Below are 25,431 nucleotides of genomic sequence, written 5' to 3'. Positions count from 1 at the left end.
TTAACGAACGAAAAGAATAATACTAAAAACAATACAATTCAAAATTATTTAAATTATAATTAGGCTAATCTAACACTCCAACCAATAATAAGGAACAAAGTTAAAAAACTATTTACATGCCCTGGATAAACTAAAGTACAAATGCTAATGCAAAATGACGCACAGTTTCAAGAAATAAAACGCATTTAAATGTCAAGGTTTCTGGCCAGAAACACCAACATGTTCACCTTTTCTGGACTTAACAAACTGCGGAGTGAGGTAGCAACACTACCGGCAGTGCTGAACACACGTTCAGATGGAGCTCTGATAGCACAAATACATAAATATTTACGTGCAAGCCTGGCCATGAGTGGAAACCGTCCCTGGTTATTTTTCCACCCAGTTAGAGGGTTTTCTTCACCATCAACAGCCATTTCCTGCAGGTACAGTGTAATCTCTGCTGTGGCTTTCTGATTTGGAGTGAGAGTGGTGGCTGTAGCTGGTCTTTTCCCAAGAAGGCTGCCAAGCGAGCTTTTCTTCTTCTTGGGCGCAGTGCCAGCACGGGATTCCTCTTCCTCTCTCACTTGTGCGGGGCCGTGTTCCAATATCCATACTATCCGTACTTACTAGGGGTGTAACGGTACACAAAAATCTCGGTTCGGTACGTACTTCGGTTTTCAGGTCACGGTTCGGTTCATTTTCGGTACAGTAAGAAAACAAAATGCAAGATGTAAATGTGCTAGTTGTTCATAACACACTTTTGTGCTTTAAACAATAGGAACATTAGACAATACAAAGCTAGAATTCTGCTCGAAAAAATATAAATACAAGATTCTGAAATGTAGAAATAAAAATAAATAACATTGGCTCAGACTGTTTCTTTAAAAAATATATTTTCTCCATGGGCAAAATTGAACAATTGCAACACAAAACAGTTTCAAGTTGTTGCTCGGATTAAATTTTACTCATGCACTATATAGTGCACTTTAAACAACCAAAATTTGAGTGTACATACGATGTACCTTACATGTTACTCCCGTATACCACAATGCAATGCGGTCGTGTTTTTCCGGAGGAGAAGAAGTGTTTACGGCTTTCGTTTGGAAAGAAGTTTGTTTACATGATGTGGGCGCATCTGTCTGCATCACACAAATCCCCTGGCGAATTTACTGACGCAAATTACGTTTAGAAATGTTCATCATAGTGTCCGAATTGTCGTTTGTTCGTTCCCTAAATAGTGCACTATATAATGAACACTATATAGGGAATAATGAGTGAGTGAATAGGGAACGATTTCGAACACAGCTACGGTGTGCGCAACTGTGCATGTGCGGCTGCAGCATGTTCCACACATGCGGTCCTCTACTTAATATGTCCGTATGGAAACTAGTTCGGTACGCCTCCGCACCGAACCGAGCACCCCGTACCGAAACGGTTCAATACAAATACATGTACTGTTACACCCCTAGTACTTACTAGCCTAAGATTGAGTACGTAGGGCAGGGTACTTCAATTAAAATTGAACAAGGTCCAGTAACTAAAAATTCCTTCCAAGAAAGAACCTACCACGTCCTAATAGCCTTCTTTTGTCAAATACAATCAACACGGCATATTACCTTATAATTTCAGATGTTTTTATTTTAAATTTCCAAATAGCTTACTTTTAATCATGAAAAACGAGTCAGACAAAGTAACGCATATTAACATTTCAAGTAAACAAAACGGGTACATTAGGCCTGCATTTCAAGTAAACATAAAAAGTGCATAAGGTCTACATGTCAAGTAAGCAGAACAGGAACACTGGGCCTACACTTCAAATAAACACAAAGTGCATTAGGCCTACATTTCAAGTAAGCAAATCAGGTACACCAGGCCTACATTTCAAGTAAGCAAAACAGTTACCCCTTCTGTAGTGACTGAGACAACCTTTGTTAGATAAATCTCCTTAATAGCCTCATAAATATCTTCTCGTCTTGTGTGTCTCAAGTAGTGTTAGACCCAACAGGTCCTCAAAGATCTCTTTCTTGTCTTGATGGAACAATCGCACATAAACCAAAAGCTGGGCATTATCCGTTACATCTGAAGACTCATCAATGGCTAAGGATGGGGCACTCTGAACAGCCACATCAAGCTGTGACGTGAAGCGTCATCTGATAACATTTCGGATTTTCTGGCTGCAATTCATCCCTTTGTTTACCTTCAAGTAACGTCTCGGCAGCGGATTTCAAGCACTCCTTCACAACAGTCGTGTCACTGAACGTTTTTTTATGTTGCCCCAAAATCCATGCAATCTTAAGTGAGCATTCATTTGCAAGTTGCTGGCCTGTAAATGAGTAGACCTCTCATACTGAGCTCTCAGCTTGGATATTTTCCACGCTCTTACTTCTGACTTCTGGGGATACTTTTCCTCGAAGGATCTGTGTTTGGATTCGTAATGCTGCTTAATATTCCCGCTTTTTATCAGCGCCGCGGTTTCAACACATAAAAGACACAACAAAGGTTTAGTACTGCCTTGCGGGAGAATGAACATGTATTGGTCAGTCCATTCAACTTTAAAATGTCTGTTTTCGGGATCAACTTTCCTTATTTTCAAGCAAGCCATTTTCTCATTCCAAATCGCTCTTCCGGTAAACAAAAATTTGATTGGCTATTTTATGAGTGACGCTATGCCGTGACAGACGGAGGGAGGGGGAGAGTTCGGTGAGTGCATGATCTTCGCTCTGTGAAGATCATTGCTTTTTGCTGTTTTCCTGCTGTACTACAGAATATTCTGCCTTTCAATTTGTATTTCAGTGAGAAATGATTTTACTAACATAATCATGCTTTGTATAGTGAAATCATAAAAAAAATATATATATATTATATTTTTTATTATTATTTTAAATTGGTCATGGGTCCGGATAGGACCGTCACTTGGTCTGGACCCGGACCGCGGTCCGCCGTTTGGAGATACCTGATGTAGGGCGTTCTGATTCAGATCGGGCGAAAATAAGTACTGAAAGGACCCGGATGGTGTACTCAAAACGGTCAAATCGTGAAGTGTGTGGCGATTAGAGCTGTCCCAAACGATTATTTTTCAAACGATTAATCTAGGGATTATTTTTTCGATTAGTCGACTAATCTAACGACTAATTTTACGATTAATCTAACGATTATTTTTTCAGTTACCGATTATTTCACATTACTTCATCAATATATCTTTTCACACAATATGGATATCAAAACATTTGTTGTTAAAATATCAACATTTCTTTAACATGCCACTTTTTTGTGCAAACTGCAAAATAGTGCATTTTGATGCCATATGTAGTATCTAACAAATGAACAAAATAAGTCAATCAGGAGGAATATACCAAATATAAAAATACTGTTCTACTCCTTCCTCCCTCTCTCATTGTGCAAACTGAAAAATAATGCGCTGCCACCTCAGAGACCCAACTTCGAAAAGGATTTATGTAATTTAAATTGTCAACTTGTAGTGTGTGTTTACTACTTAGAACTTGTTGATCGATCGTGGAATTTCGACAGTCAACAGCTAGACTAGAACTACATAACATGACAAAAGTTCTCTTGACAAAAGTTCTCTTACTACTTAGAACTGGTTACTAGATCGTGGAATTTCGACAGTCAACATTTAGACTAGAACTACATAACATGACAAAAGTTCTCTTTTCACCAGAGTATAAAATCCGAACCTGACAGTCTATTCATAATATTGTAATGACCACGGAAGAGGCAGTGAATGAAGTGATTAGACAGCTTATTAGATACCTAATAAACTGTTGGAACACGCAAGACTGGTCACCATAGCAACGCTGGTAAACAAACCCTCGGAACTCGGCTCTTGGCCGAGTTTTATGCCACCAGCCTCTGTGCTCCCGCTACTGCTTGCCGCTGCCATTGTTATGAATTTAAACGATTGGCGACTAGTAGGGATGGGCCGATAGTCGATTCTATCGACTATCGACGATAGATGGAATCCATCGTCGATCGTCTCAAGTAGCCGATAAAAGGCGATAATATTATATTTTAATAATTATTATTATTATTATTATTATTTTTTTTTTTAAAAGCGCTGTGGTAGCTATTTTTTCAACTTAAAAAGCCCCGCAAATTGTAATTGAAATTAACTGGCACCGGTGGAAAACATACTATGTAGCGCTGACCTGCCGTATTCACTCACTGCTGCGAGAGGAGAGGGGAGGGGCTCGAAACCTACCGGTCTGCTCGCACGGCGAAATGACATCACACCCCGCTGCACCATTTCCGGGTTACAGCTGTGGTACATGAGCTGTGTTCGACTTCGAAATCGTTCCCTATTCACTCACTCACTATTCCCTATAGTGTTCATGATATAGTGCACTACATAGGGAACGTACAAACGAGAATTCGGACACTACGCTGAACATTTCTAAACGTAATTTGCGTCAGTAAATGCGCCGGGTATTTGTGTGACGCAGACAGATGCGCCCAGATTGTGTAAACTAACCGGGCACGTCTAGAGGAAAGCTGGAGGTTTTTTTGATGTTGAATGTTACATTTCCTTGAACAAGGTTTTTCTGATTAATTTTCAATGTTTCATTTTCTTGTTAAATCCCAAATAAATTGTTGATATTTCTAAACGAAAGCCGGAGACTCCATCATTAAATGTAGTCGTTTTCGCCGCTTGCGGTTATTGAGCTTCGTCTTCTCCTCCGGAAAAACACGACTGCATTGCATTGTGGTATATGGGAGTAACACGTAACATCATATGTACACTCACATTTTGGGTATTTTAAGTGCATATAGGGCATGAAATTAACCAGTGAGAATTCGAACAACAATACAAAATAGCGAGCACCCTATATAGTGCACTATATCCGTGATGGGGAACGATTTCGAACACAGCTACGAGCTGTGTGTCATCAGCGTGTGTCATGATGACAGCGCCGCCGGCGCCGACGCATCGAAACTTAAATCAGCGGAGGCTCACGGCTCACGCTGGTCCAAGGGGAAGAACATCGTATTTGTTTTTAAGAAAAAATTCGAAAAATAAAAACGTGATTTTTTTCAAAGCGATAAATTATTATAAATAATTAATATTATACAATTATTATAAAGATGACCCCCCCGATAGTATCGACTATCGGCGATCGCTAGGGGGCGCTATCGGACGATGGAAGCTTGTAGACGATTGCCCAACCCTAGTGACTAGCGTTCTGGTGCATATTTACCGCCACGACTAGAGTGAGAGTGGGGGGGAGGCGACGCGTCGACGCAAATTATTCATGTCAACGAATTTTTGAAGTCGACTATGTCGACTAGTCGTCCCAGCTCTAGTGGCGATTGCACACTTTTCGTACTCAACGGCAGCCATCTTAGCTACGTAGCGGAAGAGGGCGTAGCCAGGCTGAGCCAATGTAAGCGCATTTTCCACAAAGCCTGCATTAATAGTCATTTTGTAGTTTTTATAGATTTTTATAGCTGCTAGGCGTAAAGAGTTCACCGTTCAAAGCCGGATGTTTATTGCGGGGGACGAGCCGCGGCGGCAGTCGTGATCGTAATTTCCGGTTAGTGCACCACGGAGTATTCGATTTGGACACTGACATCTGAAAATTGGCGCACTTATTGAGTGTGGATTGTGTACTTCAGAAAACATCTTAAATCGTGTAGAGGCATGACCAATACCTAAAAAGTAAAAAAGTGGATGAACTGGCACATGAACTGAACTTTAATATATAAAATATGAACTACGTAGTGCAGAACTGTGCAAAATGAGTGCAAAATGTAAACATTGTAAAACCAGATTATGCTACATAGCTACACATGGTTTACATTTCGTTCTGTGCAGCACTAAAAAAGTCGGACAATCGTGATCTGGGACGCGATGCGCACAGATTAACGTTTGTGCGCATGAGCACGAAATCGCGTGATACCGGGTTGTGTGATAATAAGTTATAATATTGCAATGACATTAAGAATCTGAAAAATATTGCTTTGATAAAAGGAAAACTTTTTCGATCTTGAACTTTGATCAAATTGATCTGATGAGAGACAAATACTATATTGTGGGGGAGGGGGAGAAGCAATATAGGCCTATTATTTATCCCCTCACAAAAACGTTAAGTAGCTTACATTTAGGCACTTTATTCAAGTGGTTTTTTTACTTACCAATGGCAAGATGAAACACTGCAGGCGAGTCGAATGTTTAAGTGAAACAGCCTTGACAATGTTCGCCCCGTTGTCGGTTGTGATGCACATTTGTCGGTCTTCGCTAAGCCCCCATGATGCGAGTGCCTCTTCCAGGCCTTGGCTGATTATTGCGGCAGTGTGATCCTCTGGAAAATATGCCGTCTGTAAGCACCTGCCCTGAAGAGCTCACTGCTCGTCGACAAAATGAATGGTGAGGCTCATGTATGCCTCAGATGTACGACTGGACCATAGATCCGTGGTTGTGGCAAAGTATTTCACACACCCAAGCTGGATTTCCAGATTTCCCCGGCACTCTTCATACAGACAAGGCAGTGCAGTTTTCGAAAAATATTTTCTGCCAGGGAGATTGTACCTTTGGTCCAGCACATTAATCAACTTTTTGAACCCGTCTTTTTCCACTGTGCTCATGGGAATCATGTCTTTTGCTATACAATAAGAAACTGCGTTTGTTATATCTTTGCTTATTTTTGATTGTTTATCATACGGTGCAACTGACGCAAAAGATGACACGATAGACTGCTGTTTTGGAACAGCCCCGCTCGCGCTGCTGACAGCTGCGGTAGGACGGCGGGGATAACTTGTTGTTGCGCGCATTTTCATGCTTTCGGTGTAGTCGCTGGGATGGTACGTTTTCAGATGCTCGACGTGAGTTTTATCGCGATTAATAATCGTAATCGAGTTATCGCCCAGCCCTACCTTGAAGCAGCCTTTTCATACGTAAGGGCACGTGTGTGCATTCAGCGATCGGACGATGAACCGTTTGTGTCCACAGAGTGTTACTCCTTCACATGAAGCGCTTCCACCACGACGGGGCACGGTTGAGGAAGGTGACCGATGCTGTCAGCGTTCCTCCATGGCTGTCTCTGGCCTCCCTCGTTGGAGTGCAGGGTGCTGCAGCTGGGATAGACCCACTGAGGTAAGAGATAAGGAAACAGACTGGGACGGTAGGCAGTGCGTTGTGCTTCATGGAAACGGATTGGGCGGGTTGGGAGTGCTGGGCGTCATTGAAACAGTCAGATGAATCTAGATTGGTAATCCGGCCATAAGCTCCCCTGCCTCTTATAGAGGACCTCACACAACCATTTTAGTGTTTAATTTACGATCCTCAATATCTGATTAATCATTATGTATGGAATGTGTTGTAGATCAAGTTATGGAGAGGGGGACATCGCATCTGGAGCAAAACCAAGTGCAAACATGGGTAAGAAAAAAGTGATGGATTCCTATCTCATGCCCAACCGCTTGAGTTTTTCAGTTGTGTACAAAACAGGATTGTTGGTGTGTTTCTCAGCAGCAGTGGATCATCTTGACAGTGCAGGAGACAGGGACAGAGGTCTTCAGGAAGTTCATGGGGTGAGAGGGGCCAGGGAGAGAGCTGTAGTACACAGTGGGACAGAATATGGACAGATTCAAGTGATAAAAGCGTTTTTTACACTTTCAATATGCCCGTCTTATTTGAAACTTTTTCCCGGCATTGCCATTTTTGCACTTGTAAATAGTTAATGGGGTTTGTAGCCTACATTCAGACGCAGTCTACTCATTCTTGCGTGCGAGTGGCTTGAATAAAATTAAAACATTACGAGTATGCAAATTATTCTAAAGATGTCTACGTGCGTAGCCCCGCCTGCTCCAATGAACAAGAAAGCCGGCTCTTTGAGGGCTTTACACAGGCAGGACAGTGAAACTGTAACATCTGCCAAGCAGCCACCGTACCTGCTTGGCAGTGTAAAAATGCTTAGGGTTAGGTTCTCTGACAAATGAATCCTGTTTCTCTACAGCAACCAGAGCACCTACCGTCTGTCGGGGATGGTCTCTCACCTCGGGGAGAGCATCAACACCGGTAACTAAAGCTTTTATAGTAAAGAATGTACATCTGTACCTGACACACGCGTCAGACACTAGACCCGTCCCACGCTGGGGGACAGTAAGGTAATGGATGTCTTGTGTCCCCCAGGCCACTAAGTCAGTGACGTCGCTGGAGAGGACGGCGCCGGATGGTTGACCCTCAACGACGCCCGTGTGACGCCCGCGGAGACGCCGGTCCTGAGGACCAGAGAAGACCGCCTACATGTTGTTTTACGTCCTAAGGTGATACTTTAAACGTTACTCTCTACAACAGCCAATGCTTCTTTTAGACTCAGTCTGTTTTACTCACTGAACTTACTGAAACACTGACTCCTGCTCGTCTTCTTCCACCAGTGGAGCAGAAGAGGGAAGCCATGTCCCACTGGCTCAGAACCAGGAGCCATCTGGAGCTGAGAGGGACTGACACCTGTGAGGCCCGGGAGAGCGTTTGATTGGTGGTGCCTCTACAGCCCGCTCTGGGGGCCGCACCCTGCAGCCCCCCTCTACATCCCCCACTAGGGGCCACACCCTGAAGCCCCCCTCTACATCCCCCCCTAGGGGCCACACCCTGAAGCCCCCCTCTACATCCCCCTCTGGGGGCCACACCCTGAGTTTGTCTGAGGTGAGTTAGGGCTGGACTGGGGACATTTTTCAGGCCGGGCATTTTTAACCAAGAGCAGGCCACCACCAGGTATTGACGGGGAAAAATGTAAGCGCGCTGTGTGACAGCGTGGGTTTTTTCCCCAACTGCTTTTGACATGCGTACCCCTTAAGCCTTTTTGTCACACCATGAGTACCCCTTCACTTATGCAATGACTATGCTGCACACATTCGTTAATTTATCCACATACCCCCTGCAGTTTGCTTGCGCACCTCAGGTGGTATATGTACTATATACCCCTTGTTGGGAATCACTGCCTTAAACGATCAATGTGCACTAGGAGACACAAACATTTTAACACTATGAGAAGCATTATGAAAAGTTCTCCCAAAATACTCTTAGGGTACGGCCACACCAACCGCGTTGCTCGCGTTGGGGGCGTTGAAAATCGGCATTTTTGCATAGGGAACCATTGGTCTAGGCGCGGTACATGCGTTGAAGCGTTGCGTTGGGGGCGTTGGGCGCGGCAGTTGCACGTAATTACGCACGTAAACGCAGTAACGCGCCCAACGCACCAACGCCCGGAGTTCAGAAAATTGACTTTCAACGCTCCAACGCGTGACGCTTAGCCGCGGTAGCCAATCAGCGTGGAGCTTGACCCGACGTCACTGGCAGAGAGTAGTGCGCTTGCACAGAAGCATACGGCCGACATCTTTCTTTTTTCTTCTGGGTGGATATAGTAACATAGTTACGCCATTAATGCGTTTATGGAAACATTTCTAGCGAGAAATGTGCATTTTACTTTCATAATGTTCGCTCAGTTAATGTGAAGGATGTTTGGTTTGATAGTTATGACGAAGAGGGAACGCTCCGTTCACTTGCATGGACAATGGACTCATCTAGCTGCGTTGGCGCGTTGACGCGTTGGAGCGTTGAACCACCACACACTGGTCAAGCGTCAGGTTAGGCGCGGTACTCGCGTTGTCCAACGCGAGTAACGCGGTTGGTGTGGCCGCACCATTAGGCTTATCAAAAGTATGATCTATTGACCGTAGGTCACATTACTTTTTAGACATGTCATTTCTTTCAACCTTGTTACTTAAATTTAAGTAAAGGAATTATATTAAAAAATATTAATTAATTCATTTTAGTTAATATAATTATAATAAATGTAATACTGTAGGCTAAACTATGAATAATATATCATTACTTGTGTGATACAATGCATTATTAAAGCAAGAAATGACTGGATGACTGTACCAATGACTGGATGCAAAGGCTGACCTAAAATTGCAATACACAAAAAGGCCACAAGATGTTTATCTCACTACAAGCTACAAGTAACAGCAAGGATTTCTCTTATTACCAATTTGTGTTGCTGTCAATACAAAATAAAATGTTAGGTGTGTGAAATTATGCCAGGATTTGGAAAGAATAGGATTTTCATCCATTTAATGTTGAATATAAAATAAAAAGTGATGACACACATAACAATTGAAGTTAAACACTTATATTTACAATGAGTCAATAATTACTTAACTGTACAAAATAAAATAAATTGCTTAACCTAACAAATCACTTAACTGTACAAAATAAATAGAAAAAATAAAGTAAATAAATACACAATTATACTGTATATTAAGAATATGAATATCAATAAAACAAACATTAAAACGAAAAGGAATGGGTAACTTACATGCAGCATGCAAACCAATGAGAGCTTTCAAATGGACCAGAATACACACACACACACACACACACACACACACACACACACACACACACACACACACACACACACACACACACACACACACACACACACACACACACACACACACACACACACACACAATCCAACAAGTGGGAGAGATGCTGATGCTATCCCATCTGCCTCTTCTCAGCAGCAACACCCAGCACTCCTTAAGCATGGGAACCTTATAAAAGATGAAAGATAGAAATGTGAGAAAAATAACACAGGTGATCATAGTAGTGCATTTCAACTCTACAAAAACGTTCTAAGAATGTGACACAGTAAATGTGTATTCAGATCTAATGTTTTAATTCTAAATGACAGTGATTCTAATATAAGGTCTCATGTGCACTAAAGGTAGATACTGCTTTACATTTTCTCTGCAATGTACTTTGTGCAAGGACAGAGTTTAACTTAATCTGATCCACTATGAGTGTTTCAAGTCAGCGTATTATTTTACCTCATCACAAAAGCAGCCTTTTCATCAGATCGCTCTTCTGGTTACCCTGTCAATGATGACATCTGTATCAAGAGACATGAGGATGTCCTTTTCAGTAGCCATCAGCATAAATGCCTCCAACTTGTTTGCGGACAGGCTGCTTCTGAGTCTGCTTTTAATGAACTTCAGTGTTGAAAAGCTTCGCTCACAGGCCACCTGAGTAAGGGAGAGGGTCAGAAGGTATTTGTACGCAAGCCCAAGGAGATGATAGGCATCTGAGAGCATGTTGAATCTCCGAAGTACTTGATAGCAGCAGAGTGGGCAATCTTTGCAGGAACTGCAGATTTTGGTTACTATGCCACCATCTTCTTCAAATTCTGCTGAGGCTTCCTCTGCTGTTCTTGTCTTATACTCATCCACATGGGACTCCTTCGGCCTGTCCCACTGTGCGGCAAAACTTTTCAGTTCCGACTGTGGCTCATTCACTGTAGCCCTTGAGTCGAATTTCAGGAGACACATGCTGAGGTTTTTAAGTGCATTGCCCAGAAGAGTAATGGCTCTGATCTGATCAAACCTCCTGGGGTCCAGCCAAGCCAGGTCAGCAATTAGGGTGCCATGCGTGAGGAAACGCCTGTGTATTGCCTCTATAGCCACGTCCAGGATGGGGTTGTGCACCTTAACCTCGTACAACTTGCCAGCCTCCATGGGGACCTCATCGTCTGCCATCTCTCCAGCCATGCGTCTTCTTCTTTTGGCCCTCTTTCAGGCAGTGCAGCCTCCACCTCCACATCTGTGTTTTCCTCCCTCTCCTCCAGTTTCTCATTTGCCCATTTAGCAAATGAGTCTGCGGCCGCCCTCACACTTCTGAAGTCCCTCGCAATGCCTTTGAGGCCCTCTTGGGTGGCAGTCACCATACGGTGGGCAGAGAGGATGTCCATGCCCTTGGACTGGAGGTATTTTGAAAGAGGAGTCGTATGCTCAAACACCCTGAGAAATATCTGAGCAGTCAAGACAGTCTCATGTCTTAAAAGGCCCTCTTTAAACCCTCGCGCTCTGGCACGTACAGCTGGCTTTTCTTTTTCTTTCTTCTCGATGGCCTCCAGGGTGAGGACGGCATCGATGAAGAGACCATCCTCTGGCTTCCCGAAATGCCCGAAGATTTTCTTCAGAGCCTTGTGCTTTGCCCACCATCGTGTCTCCCCAATTGGGCTGAGGCGATTGTGTCTTGTCTCCTCCTGCTTGGTTTTCTCCCATAGACTGACCCTCTGATATGACTCCCTGATGAAGACAGCAATATCATTGATAAGACCAAAGAGGGAGCCACTTTCAATTACAGCCTGTGTTGTATCGGAGAGAACGAGATTCAACACATGTGCATAGCACCACACATGCACATGTGTTGGAGACTGTGCAGTCATCAGAGCCGAGAAGCCTTTGTATTGGCCCTGCATATTTGATGCCCCATCGGTTGCATTCCCAATGCACATCTCCTTGTCCAGGTTCAGGCGCTGTAAAACTCCTGAGATTAAATCAATAACGGACTGTCCTGTGGATGCTTCACACCTTACCACTGCCACCAGCCTCTCCTGCACAGCCTCATTGACGTATCTCAGTATTACGGAGCACTGGTCATGGCCTGTTATGTCCTGGGTGGTGTCTAACTGAAGAGAAAACATCCCTGCTTTCCGGACATCACTGGCGATGCTTTGTTGAATGAAGTGCCCAACAGCGTCAATCACTGAGTCTACAGTGGTTTTGGAAAGTAGGGTGATGAGGGAGCCTCTGCTTCTTCCACTGGACTGGTGTGCCTTGCTCTTCTCAATGCACTCATTAAGGTGTTCTCTGAGGCAGATATCATATTTACCCAGCAACAGCACCAGCTCCAGGAAATTGCCATGGTCTATTGTTTGGTCGTCCAGGGTGTATGCAGCTTCATTGGCTACATGCCTGTAGCTCAGCCCTCTCTTGCCAAGCACTTTCACCACATCAACCACACGCTCCAAAACTTGGTGTCTCTTTTTGACTTGTTCCCTGTGGGCTGATATCTGGCTTCCAGCGAACAGGGTGCTGATGTCACTTTTTGAGCATCTTAAGAAAAATGCCTCAGCACAGGTATAATGTGTAGTGCTCTTCTCGTGCTCCATAATGCGCACATGTACATGTCGCCAGTCAGTCATGCCAGTAATAAATGGGCTGGTATCAGTTGTCTTCGCAAATGCCAGACACACAAAACAGAACAGTGAATGACGTTCTTTGCAGTATGTGACCCACTTCCTGCTCGTCCCATCCTTACAAGTAAACACCTTCTGAACAACTGCACTGGTGGTGTTCTGCTGTGGGTGGTGATCTAAGAATGGCTGTAAAAAGGCAGGCTCTGGGCGAGCAAAGTAGTTGATGCCTTGGCTCTCTCTCTGTGGCTCTTCTGCATCTCTCTGCTCCAACTCTGTACATCGAACCGTCTCACTCTCCTGCTCGTCCGTCTCTCTCTCTCTGACTTGTTCTACCAACTCACTCTCCTGCTCTTCTGGCTCTCTCAACTCCTCCCTCTCCTCACTTGCCCCCTTCTCTAAGGATGGTGAATCAACCTGAAGTAACAAACATTATCATTATCACAGTCACAACCTCAAGGCCCACATTTTTCCAAAGAAAGTAGCAGAGGCCAATATAACATTTTATAACATAAAATTGCACTAAATCACATGCACACTGAAACATTTTGTTTCATGATTATAAATGGATTTAGGATTGTGGCCCAAGTAGGCATTAAAACTATATTTGAGCTTTTCATAAATATTTACCAAGTAATAAACTGGGCCCACTATTTACTGATCTGACGAAAGTACAGTATGTTTTGCAGCTTCTGGAAACTGGCAGCAGCCTGGAAGTAGCCTACTACTACAACAACAACAACAACACCATAACCATACCACAAACACCATACACGACCTTTAAATGAAGTATCTTATGCAGAGTTTGTTTATTTTAAAATGATAAAACTACATTACTTTTAATCCCGTGCAGTTATTATAAAATTGTATACACATGTCAGTCTATGTAATTACTCCCCTTTCCCTTCCCTCTGTAACTGATACACCTTTGGAAAGCACACGAGCAGTCAGCAAGTTGGGACAATAGAGCAGAGTAGTGCTTTTATTAACCCCGACGGAAATTAAGGAGTTGAAAAGTTGGCTAAAATTGACGAGAATCAAAGATACAAACACAGAGCTGATCAGACTTTCTGCCGCACTCGTCGGCGCCCAGATTCTTGATGAATGACAAAATACATTCTACACAGGGAAGCCGTCATACCACACACCAGCAGACGCCACCGCCACAGACGGTGCAAAACAGCAAGCTTTTACTTTGTAAGGCAGACGCACGACAGTCACACAAACAGAATGAAGAATAAAGAAACAACCTGGCGGCAGCCACCGCGACAGTCACACAAATGCAATGAAGAATAAAGAATAAATAAACAACCTGGCGGCAGCAGCGTTGTAACTAGCCATGCACACAATTTGCACAGGTTACATTGCTATGCTAGGTTACGTGACTGCACTCGTAGGTGCCCAGAAGTGAGGAGTGAGAAAATACATTAGTTCTGTTCTATAGAAAGGGACCGTCCACCCCATCGCTCAGTAAGACTGTGCAAAACAGCATATTTCGTAAGGCCGACGCACGACAGTCACACAAACAAAATAAAGAATAAAGAAGCAACCCCGCGGTGGCACAACAGTCACACAAATACAACGAATAAAGAATAATAAACAACCTGGCTGCGGCAGCGTTGTAGCTAGCCATGCACACCATTTAACCTAGCCTAGCCTACATTGCTAGGCTAGGTTACATGACTGGCAGTGAGCAGCACCAAAATAATATCAGACGGTCCGACATTAATTCATATCTGAGTGACAAGGTTAGACAGCACTTAACTTCGACAGAAGATCAATATTTCTTTCTCACACATAGATGTCTGATTTATAAACATTTTGCTGTTCATTAATTAATAGCTGAAGTTAACCTTGACTTACCGTCATGGCCGCCTCGTCCACCTGCTGTCGAGCATCTTCTCCTCCACTACCTGTTGATGCTGCTGCTGCAGATGTGGAGGCTCCATGTCCACGAGCAGCAAACATATCAGCTATTTTTAGGCATTTCGTAGCATCTGCCTGAAGGGCTGCTTTTTTCTGGTCCCTGCTCTTTCAGCGCCACCCTTTCTTTTCTTCCCACTAGGGTCCATATTGCCCGTTTTCGATCTGCCTGCTAGCAGTGGCTAACCAACCAAGTCACCAACGGAGGCTGAGGCCACGTTTATACGTAGCAGGGTATTTATAGAAACTGATATTTCCCCCCCTCCGTTTTCAAAAATAACATTGTGCACACATCGTTTTCAAAAAAGTTGTAGTTTACATCAAAACGGATAAATACGCCGTTGGGACATTATAACTATGCCAAACCTATGGGTGGCAGTGTAGGGAGAAGGATAAAGCCATGCAAGCCAATCAGAATCCTCAGAATCAACAACAACGAATAAAACGAGCGTCTTCCTGTAACAAACAAACTGTAAACATAAGGCGCTCATATGACGTTAAGCATTTCCTGGCGCATAATGTGACGTTTCAGAACCTAAAACCCCGTTTCTACCCGTTGACACGACAACACGTAACCGGCGTTTTCAGAAATCTCCACTTGGCCGGGGTTTTTAGAAATGATCGTTTTCTGTGACAAGAACGGCGTTTTCGTGTAAATGAGAGGCCAAACCGTGGGAAAATATCTGCGTTTTCCCTTCGTGTAAACGGGGCCTGAGATGGAGGGGTAGGCGTAATTGGCCTGCCCCTCACCTCATTGGCCCAGGCTTCAATCAATCATGATAAAGGGCAGATCTGCCAGTTTAACTTGAATTGACGTTAACGTGGCCTGCATTGAAGTTAACGTGGCCTGCTACGTTAGACGCGAGTTTGGCATGAATAAAAAAAAAATAACAGGCTTCAGGCCACCGGGCATATGCCCGCCATGCCCTATGCCCAGTCCAGCGGTGAAAACTGAAATGCGTCTTTGTAAATGAACACAACAGTTGGTATTTAACGTTAGGTCTATAGACCTAACGTTAAATACCAACTGACGTTAGGTCTATAGGAGTTAACAGGAGTTAACGGTTTGCCTTCTTATTAATTCAATAAATTAAATGTAGGCTTTTTTCACATTTAATTAATAAGAAGGCAAACCTTTATTAGCAACTGCAGTTCATTTTTGTTTTCTAATTAACTGAAGATAATGTAGGCTCTTTGTTTATGTTGCAGGTACCCGTCAACTGGAGACTCGTACAGGTCCATAGCCTTCAGCTACAGGGTGGGGTTCTGCACTGTGGCGAGGATTGTGAGGAGTGTGTGTGAGGCCATATGGCAGTGTATGGTCTCCACATACATGCCTGTGCCAGGGGCAAAGGACTGGATGAAGTTAGCGGGGGACTATGAGAAGCTGGCGGACTTCCCCAACTGCCTCGGCGCCATAGACGGTAAACATGTGGTAATCCAGGCCCCACCGTCTACTGGCAGCCAGTACTTCAATTATAAGGGGGCATTCTCCATCGTTCTTCTGGCGGTGGTGGATGCCCACTATAGATTTAGGGTCGTGGATGTGGGGGCCTACGGCAGGAGCAGTGGAGGCACGCTCTCGTCTTCGGCCTTTGGCACTGCTCTGCGGCTGGGGAACCTGGACCTTCCACCTGATCGACCCCTACCTGGAGCAGACCATCCCAACCCAACCGCATGTTTTCAGTTGGGGATGAAGCTTTACCTCTGCGGAGGAACCTCCTGCGGCCCTACCCTGGCCAAAACCTGGGGGGAGAGCGGAGGAGCTTAAATTTTCGGCTGTCCCATGGCCGGAGGATTGTGGAGTGCGCCTTTGGCATCCTCGCCAACCAGTGGAGGCTCTACAGGAGGGTTCTCGGCGTGTCGCCAGAGGTTGCAGAGAGCGCCGTGAAAGCCACCTGTATCCTCAACTACATGCGTTGGGATGGTGAGGGAGAGGATGGCCCCCGTACTCCAACTGTGCCATCACAGGGTGCAGAGCATCCCCAGGGTCGGCAGCAACAACGCCTCCAGGGAAGCGGTCGCAGTGAGGGAGACCTTCAACCGCTATTTCTCATCTCTGCCTGGTTGAATGACTTGGCAGGATGGAATTTAGTTTATCATTTTTTTATATATTTAAATCAAAAAAGGCAGAAAACCAAAACTAATAATTAAATTTCTTAAATCAATCTAACATTCATGTTGTATGCTGGATTACTTCTGAAGACAAAAACACACCTTTAGCACCATCATCATCAGAGCATTCATTATGTATCTACTACCTAATGTAATGAAAACAAGACAACATTGTCTTAGCATTAAAATGTTTAATTAACTGATTCATTAGAAAATGATTCAAAGATATTATGTACACATTTCTTATAGCTTGTATTAAATCTAAATAGAAAATGATTCCAAGATATTATGTACACATTTGAAACATTTCTTATAGCTTGTACTAAATCCAGTGTTTCCCCTACCATTGTTCAGGCCTGGCGGCCCGCCAGGCCAACGAGCGCCCCCGCCAGGCCAACAACCGGCCAAAAAAATGAAAAGAGAAAAAAAAAAAAAAATCTTTTTTTTATTATTATTATTAGCCATAATATCATAACCATCCAAGCTCACCACCAGCTATCTCAATATGTATTGGTGCTTTATGCTCCTGTACATGAAATTAGTTTACATTAAATCAACCTTGTTGAAATTTTTTTTTTTTTATCATTGATTCTTTCCTTATTGCCCAGACGAAGTTTGAAGACATACAACCCCCCCCCCCCCCCCCGTCAACAATCGCTCTCGCTTTGGGAGTACAAAGATTGGATGGCCCTGAGGATAAACCCCCTTACCCCATACTCCCGCAGCACCTCCCACAGTTTCTCCCGGGTTAAACGCCTCAAAGTGTTCCTTCCAACGTCCGACGACCTCCTCAGTTGAGGTCAACAGAGTCCCATCCTTACTGTACACAGCTTGAATGGTTCCCCGTTTCCCCCTCCTGAGGTGCCGGATAGTCTTCCAGAAACACTTTGGTGCCGACCGAAAGTCCTTCTCCATGGCCTCTCCGAACTTCTCCCACACCCGCTGCTTAGCCTCCGACACGGCTGCCGCTGCAGACCTTCGAGCCTGTCGGTACCCTGCAACCGAGTCAGGAGTCCTCCAGGATATCATATCCCGGAAGGCCTCCTTCTTCAGTCGGACGGCTTCCCTGACCACCGGTGTCCACCACGGTGTCCGAGGGTTACCGCCCCTTGAGGAGCCTAAGACCCTGAGGCCACAGCTAGCCACCGCAGCTTCAGCAATGGAGGCTTTGAACACCGCCCACTCCGGCTCAATGCCCCCAACCTCCACAGGAATGCCAGAAAAGCTCCGTCGGAGTGTGAGTTGAAGATACCAAGATATTATGTACACATTTAAATAATTTGTATAGCTCATACTAAATCTAAATAGAAAATGATTCCAAGATATGTACACATTTAAAAAATCTTAAAGCTTAAACTAAATCTAAATAGAAAATTATTACAAAATATTATTTACACATTTAAAAAAATCTTAAATCTTAATAGAAATTGATTACAAATTCATTACTCTCCAAACTCCACATCGTACAGGACCTGCTGCATCCTCATGCGCGCCTGGGCCTTTTTTTGGTGTGACAGCCTCCTCAACGATGGGACGAGGCTGAGCATAAAATGCTCATCCTCGTCAACAGCCAGTGCATTCTCCTTTTCCTTTTGGATAGAGGACATGATTGATTTCTGGAACGCAGACAGCGGCTGCTCCAGCTGTCTCCTCCGTGGTGGTAGAGGTGCAGGACGCAGCGGTGTGACCAGAGCCCACGTAGAGGTAGTGGGAGGAGATGGAGGAGAGGTGTCCGCAGCGGACTGTGAGAGGCTGGAAGAGGGAGGACATATCTCCTCTTCACTTTGAGCCACCACCTGTGAAAGAGAGCATACATTTGTTTGTTTAAAATGTGCAAATTAAAATGGTGAATTCTTATAAATATCTCTGCATCTGGCTTCACCTAACAAAAACCTTAAGAACACTAGTATGTTAGGGTATGTTTTTAGCATATGTTTTAGGCTACTAGCTTCTGTTATAGGCCTACCTCTTGTTGGGGAGACATACTGGGCGCTAGCAGGGCCAAGATCTCCGGTGCTATCTCCTGGCTATAATCTCCCTGCTCCATATTGCTGGATGTCACCCTCTCCTAACATGGCGCTCCAGGAAGCCCATGATGGCCATATACTTCCACCTCTTGAAAGAGGTGGCACCGGCCCCACTTTTTTTTCTGTCCCTCTCTGCCTTCCTCTCCTTCAAATATTTATCACGCAAGTATTTCCACTTCTTGCGGGACACTTCAGCTGTAGAGACATACAAGATTATGTCTCTATAATTAGCAATTGACACAACCTAGAAGGTTAATATCAACCCTACCTATCAATAACGTTAATACTAACTGCCAAGTAAACGGATGGCAGTTTGTACCTAATGGCTGATAGTTAAATGCGATAATATCATTAATAAACATGATAATAATATGTAAGGAATAATCACAGAGAGGCCGGGCAATAAACAGTTTGATATGCCCGGCTCGTGGACGGCTTACCCGGCTCGCGGTAACCTTCCGCGAGCCGGGCATATCAAACTGTTTATTGCCCTGTCTTGAGGTGATTATTCAGTTTATTCTACTTCGCGCCGGCCAACATAATAAAACAATTCAAATACTTTAATAATTAGCCTTTTTCTTATTCGTATTGCATGCTTATTAAAATACTATACTCTGTTTAAGTTCATCTCCCTCGAAAAGTAGTTCCCTTTAGAACTACGGTGAATAACGTTAGCTCAGCTGTAGGTAACTCGTTTCTATAGCAACCACACAAGGCTGGATCTGATCACTAGTTTAATAACGTAGTTGCTACATTCGTATCAAGTCAGCTTTAATGACAATCGATCAAACATGCACTCCTTGGTTTATTTTTACTATGGACCTCATGTTGGAAATGTATGTGATAGAAAACGATACAAGCGGCGTATTGATCTACTGTGCTCAGTCAGCAGCAAGTAGAACCGACAAATCAGCGGGCAATATGCCGGATTAATGCACCCCTCCCAGCCAATCAGAATCGAGCATTCTTAAATGAAGTAGAATAAAAATAATTAATTAATAATTCCCACCGGTAACGCCCAGCATAGCTGAAATGCCTCGCCAGGCCTGGTTGCGCTTTGTTTGGTCATAATACACCTTTAACGTGAGGACCGGACACTCACTCACAGCTGTTATCAAACTTTCGTCCGACATGTTTCAGGTTGTGTTCTGTTGATACTTTTAGCCTTGCCTCCTCGATTTTGATTGGTCGTTCGAAAAAAGCGCTGATGACGTGGAGCGCTTTTCTTAAAAAGTTCAACTGTTTTCAACTGGGGCGCGCGTCTAGAAGCGCGAGGCTCGCGGAGCGTTTAACCGCCCCGGGCGGCTTTTTAAAAGGCGCGCTGCTTGCGCGACCTGCCATAGAGAATGCATTGCAGACAGGCCCCCGCCTTTTAAAAACGCTTTTGGTGGACACGGGCCCTAAGGCTGATCATAATGAGGATCACTTTATTTTTATTTTGTATCATAATAATAATGAGCATATTCATATTATGTATAATAATAATGCTGAGGATCATATTATTATGAATAATAATGTCATTATGTGATCCTTTTTATTATTATACATGTATGTATATTTATGTATAATAATAATGAGGATAACATTATGTATAATAATAATGCTGAGGATCATATTATGTGTATAATAATATGATAATTATGTATAATATATAATGTGAATATATAATATAATAGCACAATATATAATGTAACTATAAAAATAAGATCCCCTGTGGAACTAATATATAATTGAGCTCTGGTTTTCATTTAATTTCGTTTAAATAAATGTGTTTATTGTATAAATAGTAAAATAACAATTAAAATGTTCATGATATTAATAATTTCAATAACTCCAATAAAATCAATAATAAGATATCACCAGAGTATATCATAATAATATATGTCATCTAGGGATGCACGATGTATCGGCAGTGATATCGTTATCAGCCGATGTTAGTCATTTTTTAACATATCGGCATCGGCCTGATAAGTAAAACTGGTCCGATATTAACAGCCGATATTTATTTCCGTCTAGTTGCCGTTGTGTGTTTTTTGCCCATGCGCAGCTTGTTTGGTCATGTGACATTGTCAGTGACGCAGCCAGAGACGCACGGAGAGGCAGTACAGGAGTGTTTGTCATAGGGCTGGGCGATATGGACCAAAAGTCATATCTCGATATCTTCAAGCAGAATATCGATATAAGATAAATATCGATATTTGTCGAGGGGGGGGCGGGGGGGGGGCGGCGGCGCGCTATGCGCGCAGATTTGATATTAGTATTTCTACCATTCAGAATTGAATAGAGTTTGATGGTTGAATAAACCGTGGACTAGACACTGCTTCCGCCTCGTATTTGAGAACATTATAATATATAACATCACGGCCAAAAGCTTTGTGCGCCTCCGAAATATTATGAACCGTAACGACTGCGTGGGGGGGGCGTTGCATGTCATGTCTCATGACATGCTATTTTATGTATTCTTTAATATAGGTATTAGTGGGCAACTAACACAGTATTCAAAGACGTTCCCGAAATTCTACCGTGGTGCAGAGTTACAGCCACTCCGAGCCAGTCGCACATTGAGCTTCCCCCAAATGCGCTGTTTTGGTGTCTGTCTGTAGCCCTGAGCAGCTTGCAGCCACGGTACCATGCGCTCTGTTTACAGTGGATGTGGCGCACATAGCCTTTAGCTGTGTTCTGTAAATATTCTAGAACACACGGGAGGCATGTCGCAGTTCATGTACTTCAGCGAGTCAAAGCCAAAGTTCCTTTCCCCCCAATTCCTTCTCAACCATGGCTCAGATAACCCCCACTACAGTCTCGTTGTGGAAATACAAGAGACGTCAAAGAACCGACAAGAAACACTTGCGTTACAGTGTGTGTATTCACACACACGTGGCGCTCGCACGGTCGTGTCTCATTGGCGGGCCAACGTCTCTGGGCGGGCCAGGCAGAGTAAGGGGAGGAGCTTAGATGCTTTGTGACAAACCTAAAGACATTCCAAATCAGCGCGCTTGAGCCTCCGTTTTTTCAAAGGCGAGCAAAACAGCTAGTGCTCGTTTTACACCAAACGCAAGTTTTAGCCACTGGGGGACCATAGGCAGGCTAGGGGAACTCATATTTATGTTAGAAAACCTCAGTGAGATTTTCATGTCATGGGACCTTTAATGTTTTATGTTTGGGTCTCGCGGAGTGAGAAACCTTGAAGTTACTGTGGAGTTACCGTTATTACTATAGCCTACCTACCGTTTCGATTTACAATTACTATTCCTACCTTTCAGAATTGAATACAGTTTGATGTTTGAATAAACCGTGGACTAGACACTGCCTCCGCCTCGTATTTGAGAACATTATAAAATATAATATCACGGCCAAAAGCTGTGTGCACCTCCGGAATATTATGCACAGAATGGCAACCCTTAGGTTGCGACAGTTTTTAAGCACTCTCTACAAATTACGTGATTTTGTAATTCGTCAGGCACCTTATATCCAAACCATTTCCATACTATGGAGCCGTTGGTCTTCCGCTTGCAAACAAGCTCCTCGGAGCTGCTTGTGCAGGCGGACTCCATAGCCGTGTTCGAAATCGTTCCCTATCACGGATATAGTGCACTATATAGGGTGCTCGCCATTTTGTAGTGGTGTTCGAATTCTCAGTGGTTAATTTCATGCACAATATAGTGCACTTAAAATACAATTTAGAACACGGCTCATGTTTCACGATTTCAAAAATTGACGTGAGTCAGTGGAGGGGGGGGGCAGGCAGAGACTGTGAGCCGGAGGCAGAGCGGGAGGGACACAAGCAGAGTTACGAAATAGCAGGCGGCTCGAAACTGGTGTTATTTGGAACAAATGTGCTGTAATTTCAACGCAAATTAAATTATATCGATGTTGACGATATGGTCTCGTTTCATATCGCGTTTGAAAAAATATCGATATATTTTAAATATCGATATATCGCCCAGCCCTAGTTTGTCACCTTAACTGAAAAGAATCAATGTCGGCGGTTTGGATGTTTTTTACGGTCTCAAATGAAGGTACTTGAATTGCAATATGCAGTACTTGCAAAGCCGAAGTAATGCGCGGAGAATGCCGTGTCAAATCATTATATACATTATCGTAGCGTAATACAGTTTCTGTTGTGTTTTATTTGGCGTTCCGTAATCCCATTGAAACCGGAACCGGATAAGCGGATATGTTTATATTTGGTAGTAGTCTTTTCGCACGGTTCTCCGGAACAACAATAGGGCTAGAACCGAGTGAAAAGACTACAACCAACCTCCCTTGATATATTTGATTTAGCCTATTTCACAGATTTGAGTTGAAATTGACTTAAACTTGAAACACTTTTTGTAATTTATTAGACAAGTGTCTGGTTCCCATGAATATTGGCAAATTTGATTTAAGTTATAAAACCTTGTCAAGATATTTTGATTTGTGATCGTTATTGTGATTTATGATCCAAACTTTTTCATAGATGCAAGTTGTAAAAGTAGCCTAGAACTAACACTATTAGTAACTTGTGTTTGTTATGGATGCCCTGTAACTTGTTGAAGAAACAATGTATTTCGAAGTTTTGGTAAATAAAGAAAGAAATAACTTTCATATTCAGTGTCAATAAATGCGTTTACTTACTACTAATCTCCTGTGTTTGGTCCGTTTCCTCAGTCTCCAGTCTCACCCTTTAATCACATCAACCACACAACACAGGTTTACATCGTCCATAGCTCAGCATTGTTTGAGCAGTAGATTTGAGGAACATCCAGACAACAAACACTTAATATAGATCATTTGCTTATTAATTACCAGGGCTTACAATGGCGCTCCCATGTAAAGGCCCTTAAAAAGGTGAAATGTCACTGGGAGTCTGACTTAAAAAATGTATTTGCACTCATTTAAAGTTTTTCAGTTACTGTTAAGACAGCATCCTCAGCATTAATGGATATTAACGTTCAGGAGAGGAAGAATTGTTTCGGTCTATCCAGAGCCGAATAACAGAGTTCAGGTAAAGAAAGGTGTCACTTCTCTATGTAGGCCTACTCAAGAACAGAGAGTTCAGGTAAAGAAAGTGGTTTCAATCAGGTTGGTCTTCCTCTTTATAGTGCCATATAATGTGACTAATATTAATATGTTACATGAGCAAGCAAAGTAAGTTCAACTGTTGCTTGTTCATGAATAACAAAAACTGACACTAAATCAAGAAGACCCTTCATGAAGATTGGGCAAACCAAACTGTCAAATGAGCTGTTCATTAGACAATTACTTCACATTATCTTTTTTTTCTTGGTTGACATTTTACTATTTTCTATAAATAGATAATATATAAATTTTTACAAATGCTAGTTTCAACTATGTTGATCGAATATGGTCTAAATCAAACCTACCGAGTCAGCCCAGTGGATAACACTCTCTATCCAAGATCAAGTCTGAAATCCAACTTTTGGAAGAATTGCCACTCGCCACTATTGTTCTTCTTTAGTTTTATTCTTTCTTTCTTCTTCTGTATTATTCTATACGTATATGTAGACACAGAATTTCGATATAATTTATACTTTTTTAAGAATCAGTTAATTTCATACCGTATATTTCCAGTTGGTCTCAAGGACGTTGAGGCTGGAGCGTGAGCAGTTCTGGAGATAACAGCCAAGGTGACAGGGCGGCTAGTTAGCGATAGCCCATGGTGGCTGTGAGAGCTAACCACTGCGGACGTCGTGGAGCCTAAACAACGTCAACCTAGAAACACAATGTGAAGCTTAAACGGTTCTGTATTTCGTGTTAGACTTGCGATAAAATGATGAATCGATTGGAAATATGATTGTTAGAAATCTGCCGTTTGTCTGTGGAGAGCCCCGTTTATATTGCTAAAGGCTAGGCGCTTGCTACATATCCGGGTGTACGTCCACCGGTAGTAGATAAATGCTAAAATCAATGCTTGCCTGTCCAATAGTAATTAGGGGCGAGGGAGGGCTTTCAGACCTGTCACTCAAACCACCGCGCCAGTAGAGATTTGATTCGCGAAGCATTCGCGGCGCTGCCGGTGGCTGAACATTAGTTCTCCGGTTGATGTTCTTTAAGTTCTTGTAAGAATATTTCAAGTTCAATTTCTACATAAATGTAAGATCATTTTATGCGTGACTATTTTGAGGGTTGTTTTAATATTAGCTAATTTACCAAACATGTTAAATGAGCGTGTCCCTACACACTGAGCGCGCGCGCGTGTGTGTGTGTTTGTGTGTAACGTAAAAGTTATTAGGTCAATTACGTCGCATTCAGGTGTTAATTTTGCTCACAATTTGACTTTTATGTGCCTATTTTGTGTGTTGTGGATGTCATCGAAGACCCATTTTCTACTGCTATCAGTGTGTTCTTTACGCAGACCTTATGTGTGTGTGTTATCGATGGATGAG

The 25,431-nt window shown here is 43.2% G+C and overlaps 1 long non-coding RNA gene across 2 annotated transcripts; it reads right to left on the bottom strand.

The window, feature by feature from the left end:
* Nucleotides 1-8,133: 8,133 nt before the first annotated feature.
* On the bottom strand, nucleotides 8,134-24,917 carry LOC130375551 (uncharacterized). 2 transcript variants are annotated; one of them, XR_008893851.1, is made up of 3 exons: nucleotides 24,604-24,917; nucleotides 8,336-8,443; nucleotides 8,134-8,214 (listed from the first exon to the last, which is right to left on the bottom strand). It is a non-coding gene; the product is annotated as an uncharacterized LOC130375551 (long non-coding RNA). The 2 variants fall into 2 exon arrangements; XR_008893852.1 differs by lacking the exons at nucleotides 8,134-8,214; nucleotides 8,336-8,443 and adding exons at nucleotides 18,138-18,811; nucleotides 23,660-23,706.
* Nucleotides 24,918-25,431: the final 514 nt, after the last annotated feature.

The sequence above is a fragment of the Gadus chalcogrammus genome, chromosome 22 (genome assembly GCF_026213295.1).
Source record: "Gadus chalcogrammus isolate NIFS_2021 chromosome 22, NIFS_Gcha_1.0, whole genome shotgun sequence".
NCBI classification, from domain to species: Eukaryota; Metazoa; Chordata; class Actinopteri; order Gadiformes; family Gadidae; genus Gadus; species Gadus chalcogrammus.
The sequence above is the reverse complement of the archived record's forward strand: the minus strand, read 5'-3'. Positions and strand labels throughout refer to the sequence as shown.